At 39.7% G+C, this 13,304-nt stretch overlaps 1 protein-coding gene across 7 annotated transcripts in view; it reads left to right on the top strand.

The window, feature by feature from the left end:
• The window catches only part of dlgap1b (discs, large (Drosophila) homolog-associated protein 1b), a 93,077-nt gene that overhangs the window by 25,742 nt on the left and 54,031 nt on the right, over nt 1–13,304 (top strand). For all 7 annotated transcript variants that reach the window (XM_031304895.2, XM_031304893.2, XM_035998099.1 and 4 more), the window contains exon 2: nt 10,089–10,174. The gene's annotated coding sequence lies outside the window, so the exon portion shown is untranslated. The remainder of the gene's footprint in view (nt 1–10,088; nt 10,175–13,304) is intronic.

Raw genomic sequence — 13,304 nt, 5'->3', positions numbered from 1 at the left:
GTGCAGGGCACAAGGGTGCGAAAGAAATCTTCACGACTGCGCATGCGCGAAGGGATGAACCCAATAGCAACAGCTCTTAGAGGGCGAAGCCTATACGAAATAGAACCTTTTATTAGACAGCCAGAGACAGGAAAGCTGTCTCAGAGAAGTGTGTTTACATGCAACCGAGTACTTGAGCCTAACAAATTGTAGGTATACACTAGGAGCTTGAGTTCAGGTAGTTCTCCACCATCCTGTCTCATGACACTTAAAAAAACAAAGCACATGTTGGATTCCCCGGGTTTGAAAAACACTTGTTATTATCCTCTCTCATTTGTCTTGTGTTCTTTCAATTTTGTTAAAGATTATAGACAGTCTGGCTCTTTAAAAATATGGACTTCATCTCCTGTGAATTTCACACAATCCTCATTTTTCTCCCAACATGTTCTCTCTTTTTTCCCCTAATCCGTTTGTTCCTTTGTTGGTCCTCTGAGCTGTACGATGCATCTGTCTCTCAGCTGCAACTCATCCAAGTGGTGGTCTAGATGCTCATTCAGTCCCACTTTACATGCTGTGAATGACATGAGGGCTGTTTTCTCCCTCTCCCTCTGCCCTCCTTCACTCCATGTGAAAGCTTAACGGTGTGTGTTATGATAGGTTCTGCTTGCTGAAATGCACTGTAGATAGAGCTTAGCACACTTACTGGCTCAGTAATGGGATCTTCAGATTGGTAGATTTGCTGTATGAGTCCTGTCTGTCTTTATTTCCTCCTCTGTCAGACACATGTTTTATTCTATACTTATAATTCTGTTAATTTATTCAAAACCACTGAAGTCTTGATGTTTATAACCTCAAAAATATTTCTAGTCAAAAGAAATCAGTGAATTTGCTTACCAAGAGGATGTTGCAGTTACACAAGCAGTTTTATTAATTCAAAGGATTTAGTGTTTTCCAAATAACCACTCTGTATTAATTTAAGTTTAAAGGAAAAAATACAGCATAGAACACTTTGACACCGTTAAATTAGCAGCTGCTGGCAAAGAGGCACATTTTGTTGTTTGATGTTGTGTTGCTGTTCCTGTGGATGACCTTCACACAATTACTTTTCACAATTAAACTTCGCTCTTTGGGGTCTGGCAATGCCACAAATGCATTAGCTTGAGACACACATCATGTTAAGTAGGCTGTACAATAGATGATTGACAGCTCTCTCCTTCACTCTGACAGCAACATGAATCAATCTGGTTGATGAACGCATTGGTCTTTGACACTGATTTGGAAACTGGAAAAAAACATGTAAATGTATCCATCAGTATCATTGTGTCTCAATCATTTGGAGGTAAAAGTACAGTAGGACATACGGATGTAAAATCCTGTTTCATGTTACAATAAAACTGTTTTAATAGTTAACATTAGAGAGGTTGAGAGTCACATTAGTATCTACTGTAAACCTGTTTGGATTAACATTTTAGTTGTAATAAATAAAGCAATTAAGGCTTATGGCACAGAGGAATAAGTTAGATCAGGCTCTAGCTACACAGGTAAAACTTTGTAGCATCAATTTATTGTTGGTTTTTGACTAGTCATGGAATTTAAAAATATATAAATCTAGAATATCACCAACCTTATGCTTCAAATCTCCCAACGAAAGCTAAGCGTGAAAAATGTAGTCTGGCTTGAGATAAGCAGGAATTTTGGTTTGTTTCCAGAAAATGTACAGCTGCTTACACCCAGCCATTGTTGTATTGTGACATCCAACCCCTCATATCACAGTGCCAGCAGCTACCTTTAACCACAAAACACTGTTGAAGAGATATTCAAAAAGAAAGAGTTCATATTTTAGAGAATTGTCCTATCACACACTTGTCATCTCTTTCTCACCTCTTCCTCCCTCACTGTCTGGCTCTGGGGAAAAAATCCTCCCTGAGCTTTGTGCTTGTGTCTATATCAGTAATGTTCACTGTTTATATGGTGTTGTGAATGTGGCAGGGGAGCAGATGCATATGCAATGCACATTTCTTAATGTACATTAATCATTGTAATACGGAAAATGAGAAAGGGAGGTTATCATTGAGAGACGAAATAAAAGATGACAAAAAAGAAGCTAATCAGATTGAAGAAAAAGTATAATCAGCACTGGCACCATCTCCCTCATCATCAGCCTTCCCGTTTCCTCTTCCCAGCTGGATCCCATTTATCAACTCTTCGAAGTACTGTAGAGCATTGAGCTATGGGGCTGATACATTGAAACACTTTATGTCTGACCCACAATCAATGTAGTCTTGAATGCCAAGAGCTGTCTCTTAAAAGAAAAAAATATCTCTCATAACTGCATTCTCTCATTCGTCTGGCTTGTGTCCAGGGCTTTCAATTAATCCTTTCACAGTAAGAAGTCAGAAAGAGATTGAATTAGGTCCTGGGCGTTGAACCACAGTTTCTTAATTGGCACAGGATTAGTTCACATTGATTTGGCCTGATTGCAGTCCCTAGCTTGTGTTTCCACTAAATTACTGAGCACACCCTTCTCTTAAACCACTATTTGCATATATTCTTCCCCTCAGCCCATGTCAGTCATTCAAAGTCCATGGCAACATTGTGTATTTGCATGGAATCACTGGTCTTCACTGTTACCTCTCTACTATGACTGGTTCTTCTGCTGCTGCTGCTGCAGCATACATACTATGCCGTGTTAATCAGATTTCTTGGTGTTATTATTACAACAGTGTCTTGATACAGTATAGCAAAAGGCTGGTGCTCTGCCAGGTCTAGAAAATTGCCCTCTGGTTACAGAAAATGTTCTGATAGATCGCTGCTGTTATTCTGAGTGAGCGATGGACTGAGAGAAGGAGCCAGGAAAAGATGGAGAGAGATAGTCTCCAGGGGAAATAAAGTGAGGACAGGAAAGAACACCGATGCAAGAAATGCATGAGCGAGAACAAAAGAGTGGAAGAGAGCGAAAAAGATCACAAATAAGGTTGTGGGAGCAATATGCTTGGAAAGGGAGCAGCAGAGAAAAGATAAGGGAGACAGATATGAATGGAGAGGGAGACATTGGAGTGGAGATGGACTGGAGCTGTGACAAGACTGTCTATTAACAGTACATTCTGTGCTTCTGTCTTTTCAAAGCTCAGACCATAAAGGCAAGTGTCCCCATAGAATTCAATTAATTAAGACTATATTGTATTTTCTGTGGAATTCATATGTGGAAACGTTGGATGCTGAAATGTTCATGAAAACAATCTGGGCTGTTATTTATATAAATTATTTTAATCCAATCAGGATTATCATGGGGACACAGAAAGAGGACAGAGTTGACAGGAGCTCATTGGGTGAACATTATTGAGGAAGATATTACAGGGAACTAATGACCTGAATTATGTTCAATTCAACATTTTGTTCAAAGTCAAATTTGTCTTTTTCTCTTCTAAGAAATCATCATACAGAATATATCCTTGGTGTTTGTTTTGACTTCTGTCCTTTTTTTTTTTTTCTTCTGCCGTATTAGCATCCCGTACATTACTGTTCTTCAAGGAGCTTGAAGTTTTTGCTCGGACGAACAACGTCTGTTGGGACATTGTTAGCCATTACTTTTTGCTGTTAGCCCCATGTGTGATTTGAGAACTCAGAATGAAAAAAATTAATCCGCAACACTAGACCCCCCTCCTTACTGGAGCTGTCGATCACTCAGCAGGTGTTGAAATAATATGAACAATAAGTAAAAATGCCTAGTGGGAATCTGTGCTAATGTTTAGCCTGGATATAGCTGTAACTTTCTGAGTGGAAGCTAGTTAGCCTAGTTTTCTAACTTTCACGTTCGGAGTGGAATAAAAACTTGACATCACAATGGGTCCCCCAAATGTTCAATGTTGTTAAAAAGACAGATGTCTTAATTCACTAATGTTAAATACAGCGCTATGTAGGTCTTTTAAAAAAGGGGAAAAAAACGTATAAATGTTCGTAGGCTACAGGGCTATGACGTGCTCCACTATGTAGTCCATACAATAGAAAACTATGCACAATAGCTGCAGTATCATTTTAGTTTGCATTATCTTACACAAAAAATGTGGAGAATTCAAATTTCAGTCCGACTTTAAGTTTTATATTATTATCATGTAGCTTGTTAATTAGGTCAAATGTACGTCATAGTTAGTTACCACTGAAAATGGCGCCAGACACCCAGAGGCTGAGTAAAAGGAAGCATAATGCAATAGTCAGCCAGTAGGAGGGATTATCTGAGCCGTCAACATCTATTGAGTCAGACTGTAAGATAAGAAACTGTATAGAGTGATTCTTTTGATTCTTAATATGATTCTATAGATACCATATTGGTATTCATTTCACTTTCAGACTCGGTAACATTCACACAGTCAGACATAATGCGCCATATGTCTCCTTTACTCTTCCACTACATTCACACCACAGGCCTTCATGCTCAGTGCCAAATTTGCTGCTCGTATCTGATTGTTTTGGCTGCTGTTCATATGTATTCTCGGATATAACCCATATCCTATTTTAATATTTACTGACAACAATGTCAAAAAGACAAATGTGCATAGAAAGACAATGACAGAAGGTATCACATCTCTTTTTGTAACTATGCTTCTCCTGCTTTCTGCAAATGTTAGCCGACTTGCTAACACTGAAGTGAGTCCAATATGAGGCTTAGTTCTATCAGCATCAGCAAAAAATCCTATATGCTACTTTGCTTCTATTGTTGTGCACACAGAGATGAGAATATATTGGCAGCTGCAAGGGGATGGTGTGGAGCTGGTGGTGTTCGGAAGCTCCAACATCCGCCACTTGATTTGACAGCATAGGTTAAGTCAAGTGTATTTACAGTGTATAGCCCAAAACCACAAGTTAATTTTAGAGGGGTTTACAACATGTATAACTAAGGGCACCCTCTACCCTTACAACCTTTAGTTGAATAAGGAATGGCTCTATAAAAATAACCTCAACAAGGAAAAGAAGAAACCTGCTCAACAGTATTGTTTTCACGTACTTTAGTTTAGAAACGTAATTAAAAAAATATAATATCTTTCAGATCAGAACTTTAAAAAATCAATGCCACTTTCTGCATATTTACTGGAAAATAACTGATCTGACATGTCACATATGACAAAAAAGTGCAGTCAAATCTCCTCCTTGTAGTGATTGTGCCACACAATCACTGCACATGCATGCATATATATACACACAAACACCTGGGTTTTTAATAAATGACTACCTGTCATCAGTGTGTGGTTCTCTCATTACAGCACTGTGAATTCATTACGTGTGCCCTTTGGAAGTCTACCCAGCCAGGTGGGGTGCCATCAACCCCCCCTCGCCTCTGAATCACGCTGTGCATTTCAATTGCAAATACTGTACACATTTCAGTGCCCTTGTAAAACACACACACACACACAAACAGGCCAACATACAAGCACACATACAGACACAATACGCATTTTATTATTTTTTTGAGCAGTGCACAAAGTTTAACCTACAGTGCCTCTGTCTGTCTAGTGTTGAAACAGATTTCTCTGTCTAATGCTTAGGCCTGGAGATAGATTTTTATACACGCTGTCTCCTTGAAATTCTCTCTGGGTAGCTCTCAGACACTTTCATCCTCTTTAGCAGTTCTTCAAGTTTAAAGCAGTAGAAAAACAAGACTGAGATTGTATCCAGGTTAGTTTAATCACCCACGATGCATTCAAAATCTGGAATTATTTTACTCACACTGAGATTTGGGTGTATTTTGAATCGGATTAGTGTATGTTTTTCTGCGGATAGATAAGATTCTACAAGTTCACATCTGACTCTGTCCGTGCATTCCTTCATCTATTATGTATTACACTGGTTCTGGATGCTACTGTGTTTATAGCTGACTGGGTTTGCAGTGATGGGATAAGGCCTAATAGAAAAAGTCAGGTCAGTGGGTAATATCAGTCCAAAGTGACCTAAGACTTACTGAGTCATCACTAGTTTATGTGTAAGTGTGTGTATGTAGAGGGGAGAGCGGAGGTGCTAGAGGCTCGTGTGGACTGGCAGAGCTAAACCTAAATCCTCCTTTTTCCCATCAATAATTCTCTGCTTTTTCACAGCCCCTCTAATCCTCTTTCTGACGTGACTCACCTCTATTTATCACCAGAGTGCCCGCATGCCTCAAACAATCAGGCAAAAGTGTGCTAACTGTGTGTGTGTGTGTGTGTGTGTGTGTGTGTGTGTGTGTGTGTGTGTGTGTGACTTTCAATCTGCACTGATCATGATCTTCCAGATAAAGGTCCTTGCCTGTGTGTGTTTCTTTGGGCTGTCTGCTGGCAGATAAGGAATTGCACCACAACTTCTGAGATGATGGTATGAGCTCTTGCTCCACAAATTCCACCTTTCTCCAAAATAAACATCAACATCAGATCTGTACTGACTGGTGTGAAGTCATACTACTGGGGCAGTGGTGGCCTAAAGAGCTTGTGACCGGGAGGTCGTCGGTTCAATCCCCAGACCGACAGGATAAGTGGAGAAAGTGAAAGAGCAGCGCTTGTCCCTCCCTCCTTACCACCACTGAGGTGCCCTTGAGCAAGGCCCTGAACCCCAACCGCTCCAGTGGAGCGGCTCAGCAGCAGATCAGACTGTGGTTGTACCGGGCAGCTTCCAGGTATGAATGTGTAACTCTGTGAATGTGATCAAGGCGTTCCTGCAAAAGAGAGGTTTCCTCTCAGTGAACCTTCACTGAATAAATAAAGGTAAAAAAAAAAAAATTTAATAAAGCATAGAGATAATCACTGCTTTAGTTTAAATAATGGCTCTGTCTGTAAAATGGACCTGTGCTTCCAAAGTGCAGAGATAATGCATCATGTTGGCCAGGCAGGCAGCTCACTGCTGCTGCTGACTCAGTGCATGCATAGCTGGGGCTTGGGGGGTTAATGCAGCAGGGCCACGGGCTGATCCACAGCCCATCCTCATCTGCCAAAACTTCAAAGGATGCCCTGACAGAGTCTAAATCGCCATCTCCTCCGGTCCAGGCTCTGCAAAATACTTCCCCTCCCCCTCAGTGCACAGGTCAAACTCTGCCTCATCTTTTATGTATCAATTACCCCATTGATTGTGCTCTAAGAGATTCATGAATACAGAAGGACCTGTTTCCGTATCACACGCCAGCATATGGAGTTTTTTTTTTTTTTTTTTTTTTTTTTACAAGAGAGGAAATATTTCTCGCTTGTACAGCTCTTATTTTAATTCCCTCCTTATTCTTTTCACTGTGTTTCGGTTTCTGTTCCCCTGTCGTTTTTCATCCCTGTGTTATACCTCTCACTGCATATCGCTCTCCTGACTTCCACGTATTATGCATAGAAGGTCACAGTCATTTCCCCTTTTACAGCGCTTCTTTTTTTTCCTTTTTTTGGTATTTATTGTTCACTCATGAATTATTCAGATTGCAGAGAGTGAAGTGAATTTGAGAGCTGCAGTAGACTTACAGGAAGCTCACTGGAGATGGATACTTTGAACAACTTCTTCAAGTCCAATCCACAAATAAGACAGTTTGGTAATGGCCATTGGGTCTGCTTTGCCTTTTCTGTTTACTTGCACAGAGAGCAGTGAAAGCTGTATTAGCATGTCAACGGTTTGTCTCATGTATTCATTTATGTTCATCCCTTGGTTGTTTACTCATTCATGAATACATATGTTGATCCATTTTTTAACAGGCCAGCCCTCCCCACCCTCTCTCTGTTTCGGTACCTGTGTTTAAGTGTTGTGCATGTTATGCATCCCAGCAGAGTGTGAAATTGAAATTCTCCCCTGCAAGGTGACATGATTGACAGAGAAGAAAGGACACATGAGATCTCATCTTTTACTAAAGTTGTTCACTTGAAACTATAAAGCTGTTCATTTCAAGACAATTTTATCGCTCTTGATGATATTTATCTTGATGATATTTATATTGCCATACTATCATATGTTTATAATGATATCAGTATTCATAACAGTTAAGGCTGATGTGTGGTATAAAAGTGTAATTTGTGAATCGTCCTCAGACTGTGAGTCACCTTGGGATTACAAAGTTCTATGTGCAATCTAAGTGGTTTTGAGATATTTAACTTCAAAATGTTTACACACACACTACCGGTCAAAAGTTTGGCATCACTTAGAAATTTCCATTCCACTCCATTACAGACAGAATACCAGCTGAGATCAGTTGCATTGTTTTATTTAACCAGAGCAGCAGTTTTCAGATTACATTATGTGCTTACATAATTGCAAAGGGGTTCTCGACTGTTGTAGAAGAAGTGGCTGATCTTTAATGCAATATCTACATTGCCCATTATCAGCAACCATTCATCCAATGTTCCAAAGGCACATTCTGTTTACTAATCTGATATTATTGTAATGGCTAACTGAGAAAACATTGGAGAACCCTTTTGCAATTATGTAAGCACATAATGTAATCTGAAAACTGCTGCCCTGATTAAAAAAACAATGCAACTGACCTCAGCTGGTATTAGTAGTATTAATTAGTCTATAATGGAGTGGAATGGAAATTTCTAAGTGAACCCAAACTTTTGACCGGTAGTGTAATAACAGGCAACTTAGAGGTACTCTAAATATAAAATATCAGTAGCACATTTGTAATTAGGAGTTTTCTCAGTCAGGTGAGTTGCAGACAGAACCTTCTAATTAGGTGCCATCTCTGAAGTAGTCACAGTACCTTTTGAGTTATTAATACTAATGTTACTTCTTGTTAACAAACATTAGCGTGAGCGGTGTACTTACCATTAGCAAGATAGCTGACTAGCATGATAGAATAAATAATGGATTATGTGGATAGTTTTGTGTTTTGTAACAATTCTGCACCAACTTTGCATGAACTTTAGACTGCCAGACTTTGGATGTATTAGTATCCCTGCATCCTTGTCATGTGAAAAGGCAATGAAGCCCCCCTGGAGTATCAGTGCTTCCCCCCCGACCTGTGTTTATGTGTGGGTGTGCGTGGGCAACCTGTCAAAACCAAGTCCCACCTGGCGAGCGTCAGGCAGACCACCATCTGTTCCGTGCCCCCACATTGAACTACCTGCCACCTCCTTTTCATCACCTTCATGGGATATCAGGAGATGGATACTTTCTGGAGAATGAATTAGCAAATTGTTAGTTTATTCTCAAACAAACAATATTGCATCTGGTTTGATAGGCTATTACAAGGGATAATTATGTAATTATCAAAGCTGGATGTTTCTTACATAAGCATATTTCATGTGAGAAAAAAATCCTGAACAACATGACAGGCCATTGCCGTGTGTTTTAAAAAATGGGAGCAGAGTGTTGGTGATCTGTGTACTTGTAAAGCAGAGTGAGTCATTGCTCCTAGACAAAGACTGGTTTACCTCCCTCAAAACACCTCAAGGACTTAACACGCTAGATTTAAAGACGCTCAAATAGGGGCGCCCTCTAGCTCACCCAGTAAGAGCGTGCGCCTCATGTAGGCTGAGTCCTTTGCAACAGCCCAAGTTCGAGTCCGACCTGCGGCCCTTTGCTGCGTGTTATTCCCCATCTCTGTCCCACCTTTCCTGTCTATCCACTGCCACCACAAATAAAGGGAAAAGCCCCAAAAAAATAATCAAAAAAAAAAAAAGACGCTCAAATAGGTTTAAAATTAATTTTCTAATAACTTTTATTCTTGCTGGTTATGAATTATGCATATGTCCCCTCCTTACTTTCCTAGATGTTGCTTCCCAAAAGACGGGGTTTGGATGAAAACCAACATGTTTACGCTGTGAGAAAACTGGGCTTAGCTGATTATGTACCATTTTTAATGTCTTTTAATCCACCCTCTCTAATCAATTAAAATCAAAGTTTTCAATTTTCTTCTGCGGTCTACTTGAAGCAGGAAGGGTTTTGTATAGGTCTTGTGTTTTTTTTTTCTGAAGAAGAAGAATTGTGCTATCCACCATGCCCCACCATTTCACCAGTAATTGCAACACTGAAGTGAGTCTGGAAAAAATACATGGAGCAAAAGCACAGCATGAGCACATGACACATGGACCAGCACATTAGCCATCAGGGCGCCACAGGAGTGTTTTGATATATTTTGATAAATTCTCAACAATGGTCTCTCTGTCTTTATTCACTTCAAGGTGGAGAGATGTGCATGCACCGAGGACGAGGAGCCTGGAATTAAGCACAGGAGAGAAAAGATGCCGAAGATGAGACAATAAAGAAGGTTAGTTACACTTACCTGCATGCTTTTTCTCTAGATCATACTGCCTACAGTGCTGTTATACGTAGCTATGGATGCAACTTGTATTGATGCGCAGGGAGTGAGTGATATATATATAGTGAGGTTCATTGAGGTAAAGCAGTAAGAAAAACTTTGACATATATAATATCAACTCTGAATACTGTACATTTTCACACCTGCACACTCACAGTTCACCTTTGACCATTTGAGTTCAGCCTTCCATGCGCAAGCTGTAAACTTTTAGTGCACAATTAATGGAACAGCATCTGTCAAGGTTGACAGCCAACCATCAATGGCAGCATAAACGGGACAGAAAAAGATACAAATGCTGAGCGGCGAGCAACAGACGGGCGAATGGCAGGAAAAAGGGCGATGACGGAAAGATGTGGAGATGATACGAACAGACAAAATGAAAAGGAGATTTCACAGAGGCTGTTTGGATTAAATGCTTTTTCCTGTTTGTAAATTAACAACTGGTGACAGAGCAGATGGTGGTGGTGAGATAAACAGTTTAAAAAGTGTGCAAAAGTGCTTAATAGCGAGTAAAAGTGCTGAACATGTTCAATGTGCCAGGCATACGTCAAAGCACTCTAGCAATGTTGTGCAGACAGCAAACAGAAGGGAGGGCAAAGGATTTAGAGTTATTTTTGTCATAGGACACAAAAAAAAAACATTCTTGCTAACATTAGAATCGGACATTAGAACCAACGTTTTACTACTTTCACTTGCTGATAGACGCTGTATAATACGCAAGTGATCTATCCTGTTCATGAATGTTACATTTTTACAAAAAGAACTCTGTAAGAGTCCTTAAGAATTCTGGAAATGTCTTCACAACAGTTGTTAAACAGCATTCTCGGCTTTTCAAAGATCGCTGGGTATTTATTTTTCCGGAAAATCTGCTCTGTGACTCAAATGTAATGGTATCACATGAGAGGCACAGGCTGGGGCTAAGGGCTGACTGTGCTGTTTGCAAAGTTTCATCACCCAACACTTTAACATTCAACAGAGTTCTTCCTTTCACGCGTCTCATACATACAAAAGACTATTCCCAACCAAATGCAACCAATTCAATCATTTAAAAAAAAATGTATTTAGTAATTAAAAATCTGGTCTACGTGTTTATAAAATCATTCAGAAAAACAAGTTTTTTTTCAGAATGTCAACATTTTTCCAGAATTAAAGTGTGTTCATAATAATTACAACAGCTGCAGCTGTATTAGAATGGGAATAGTGCATTGTCATTACCATGAGTGGTTAATATATAATCACGCATGGGATCCCATCTCTGGCTCAGTTCTTGTAGACGAGCCAACCCTGAACCCTGAGGCCTGGAGCCACTGCCAAAAAGCTGGATTTACAGCGAGCACAGCTTACCATTTGAAAACGTATCATTGCTCTGACTCGGGTCATCATCAAAGGCTATTTGAAAAGAAGTAATGTGGTTTACAAACAGATTCACAGCCAATGTGTTCTGAGGGAGGGAAAGATTCGACAGGCAGTGGGATAAACAGGTTGATAGCTGAGACCGTATCACAGAAATCCCACTGTGCAGTCACACTCTTCAATTTAACCTTTTTTTTCTTCATATACAGCAATCTTGATGTTATCCTGTAAAAACAATATTTTGAGTTTCCAACATCAAGCGGTTTTCTGTGGAGTGTGTTTATGGAGATTAGGCAACGAATGAGTGTATAATTAGGGACGATCAGATGAGGTAAATCTTGGCCAGTGGGAAGAAAGCCATTGCGCTGATACTGGCAATCACAGCAGAACAGAACAGACACCCGGGGTTGGGTAGGGAAAGATAGAAGAGGAATGATCAAAGAATGGAGAAGGGTACGGTAGAGATGGAAGAGTGCCACCCAAAGCTAGACAGAACATCCAGCTGGACATTACATACACTGCTGACAGTGGGGAGATGTGTGAGAGCTTCTCCTCATACCATTACATTACATTTCAATACTCACACATTAACAATGAACTGCCCGGACTAAGCTTATCTACTGTAGTCAGCGTGCAAGGCAACACATTTGTTCAGCTAGGGAGCTTTAACGCAAGGTGGTGTGATCCATTTCTTCCACTGCAGGCTACCAAAGAAGAGGTTTGTCAAGAATACCATTGGCATAAATAGGTTGCAGTAGACGATGCTAGTTCTTAGACAGTGTTTGATGTGAGCATAAAGCACTGAGCATGCAAAAGCACTTTTGAGAAATCAAGGGCAACATTTATTAATCCATCCAAGCTTTCAGCAACTCTATAAATAGTTCAGCGTTTCAAATGTTTTTGGGATTAAGGTATTAATGAGGCCTTAATATATTTAAATATAGAGCACAAGGAAACGCTCAGCTAGAACTTCCTTATCTTTGAGCCTCCCCAGTTCGTTAATTCATAATAACACATTTCGAAACTAAATGTAATTTTTTCCCCTACCTTTTCAAAGACTAGTTTGAGATCATATCTCTTTGTTGCAGAAATGACTCTTTAACCGTGGTTCACATCTTGAGTGTTGCCAATGATAACATCTAATATTCAAAAAGTCAATGTTATTTAATGTGATGTGTGTCACCTCATTACGACGGAGTTATCTGTGTACCTGAGCAAATTATGAAATGGGAAGCTAATTTAACTTGCTTAGTGATCTGCACATTTCACAGTTAATTTGGTTGTTCATGAAACACTCATCAGCATATCACCTTTACACCCTCAATGCTTTGTTGACACCGATTGACACATGCTGGGGCGGCAAAGGCAAGACATTTATTTAATGTACTTTTTACCACATCGTAAAAACTGAGACTCGATGATCATACTAACATGAATAAGTTATCGTAAGTTTAAGTATACTTGAAAATGCAAAATATTCAACATTGCACTCAAGACAAATGCATTTAGTTTCCTCCCACGCAGCTCAACAGTAGATCATCTTTCACAATTAGCAACACTTACTAGTGTTTTAAACACTTGTAAATATAACTTTTAACTTGATCTGCATACTATTTAGTGTCCATTGAAAACCTGCCTATAATATCCCTGTCAATAATAGCCTGTGAAGTGTTGCTTTTTATTTTCTCCACACACACTCAGTGTTTGTCCTTTAAAAGAACAGAAC

The sequence above is a fragment of the Sander lucioperca genome, chromosome 23 (assembly GCF_008315115.2).
Source record: "Sander lucioperca isolate FBNREF2018 chromosome 23, SLUC_FBN_1.2, whole genome shotgun sequence".
Taxonomy (NCBI): Eukaryota; Metazoa; Chordata; class Actinopteri; order Perciformes; family Percidae; genus Sander; species Sander lucioperca.
This window is presented reverse-complemented; position numbering and strand designations above follow the sequence as displayed.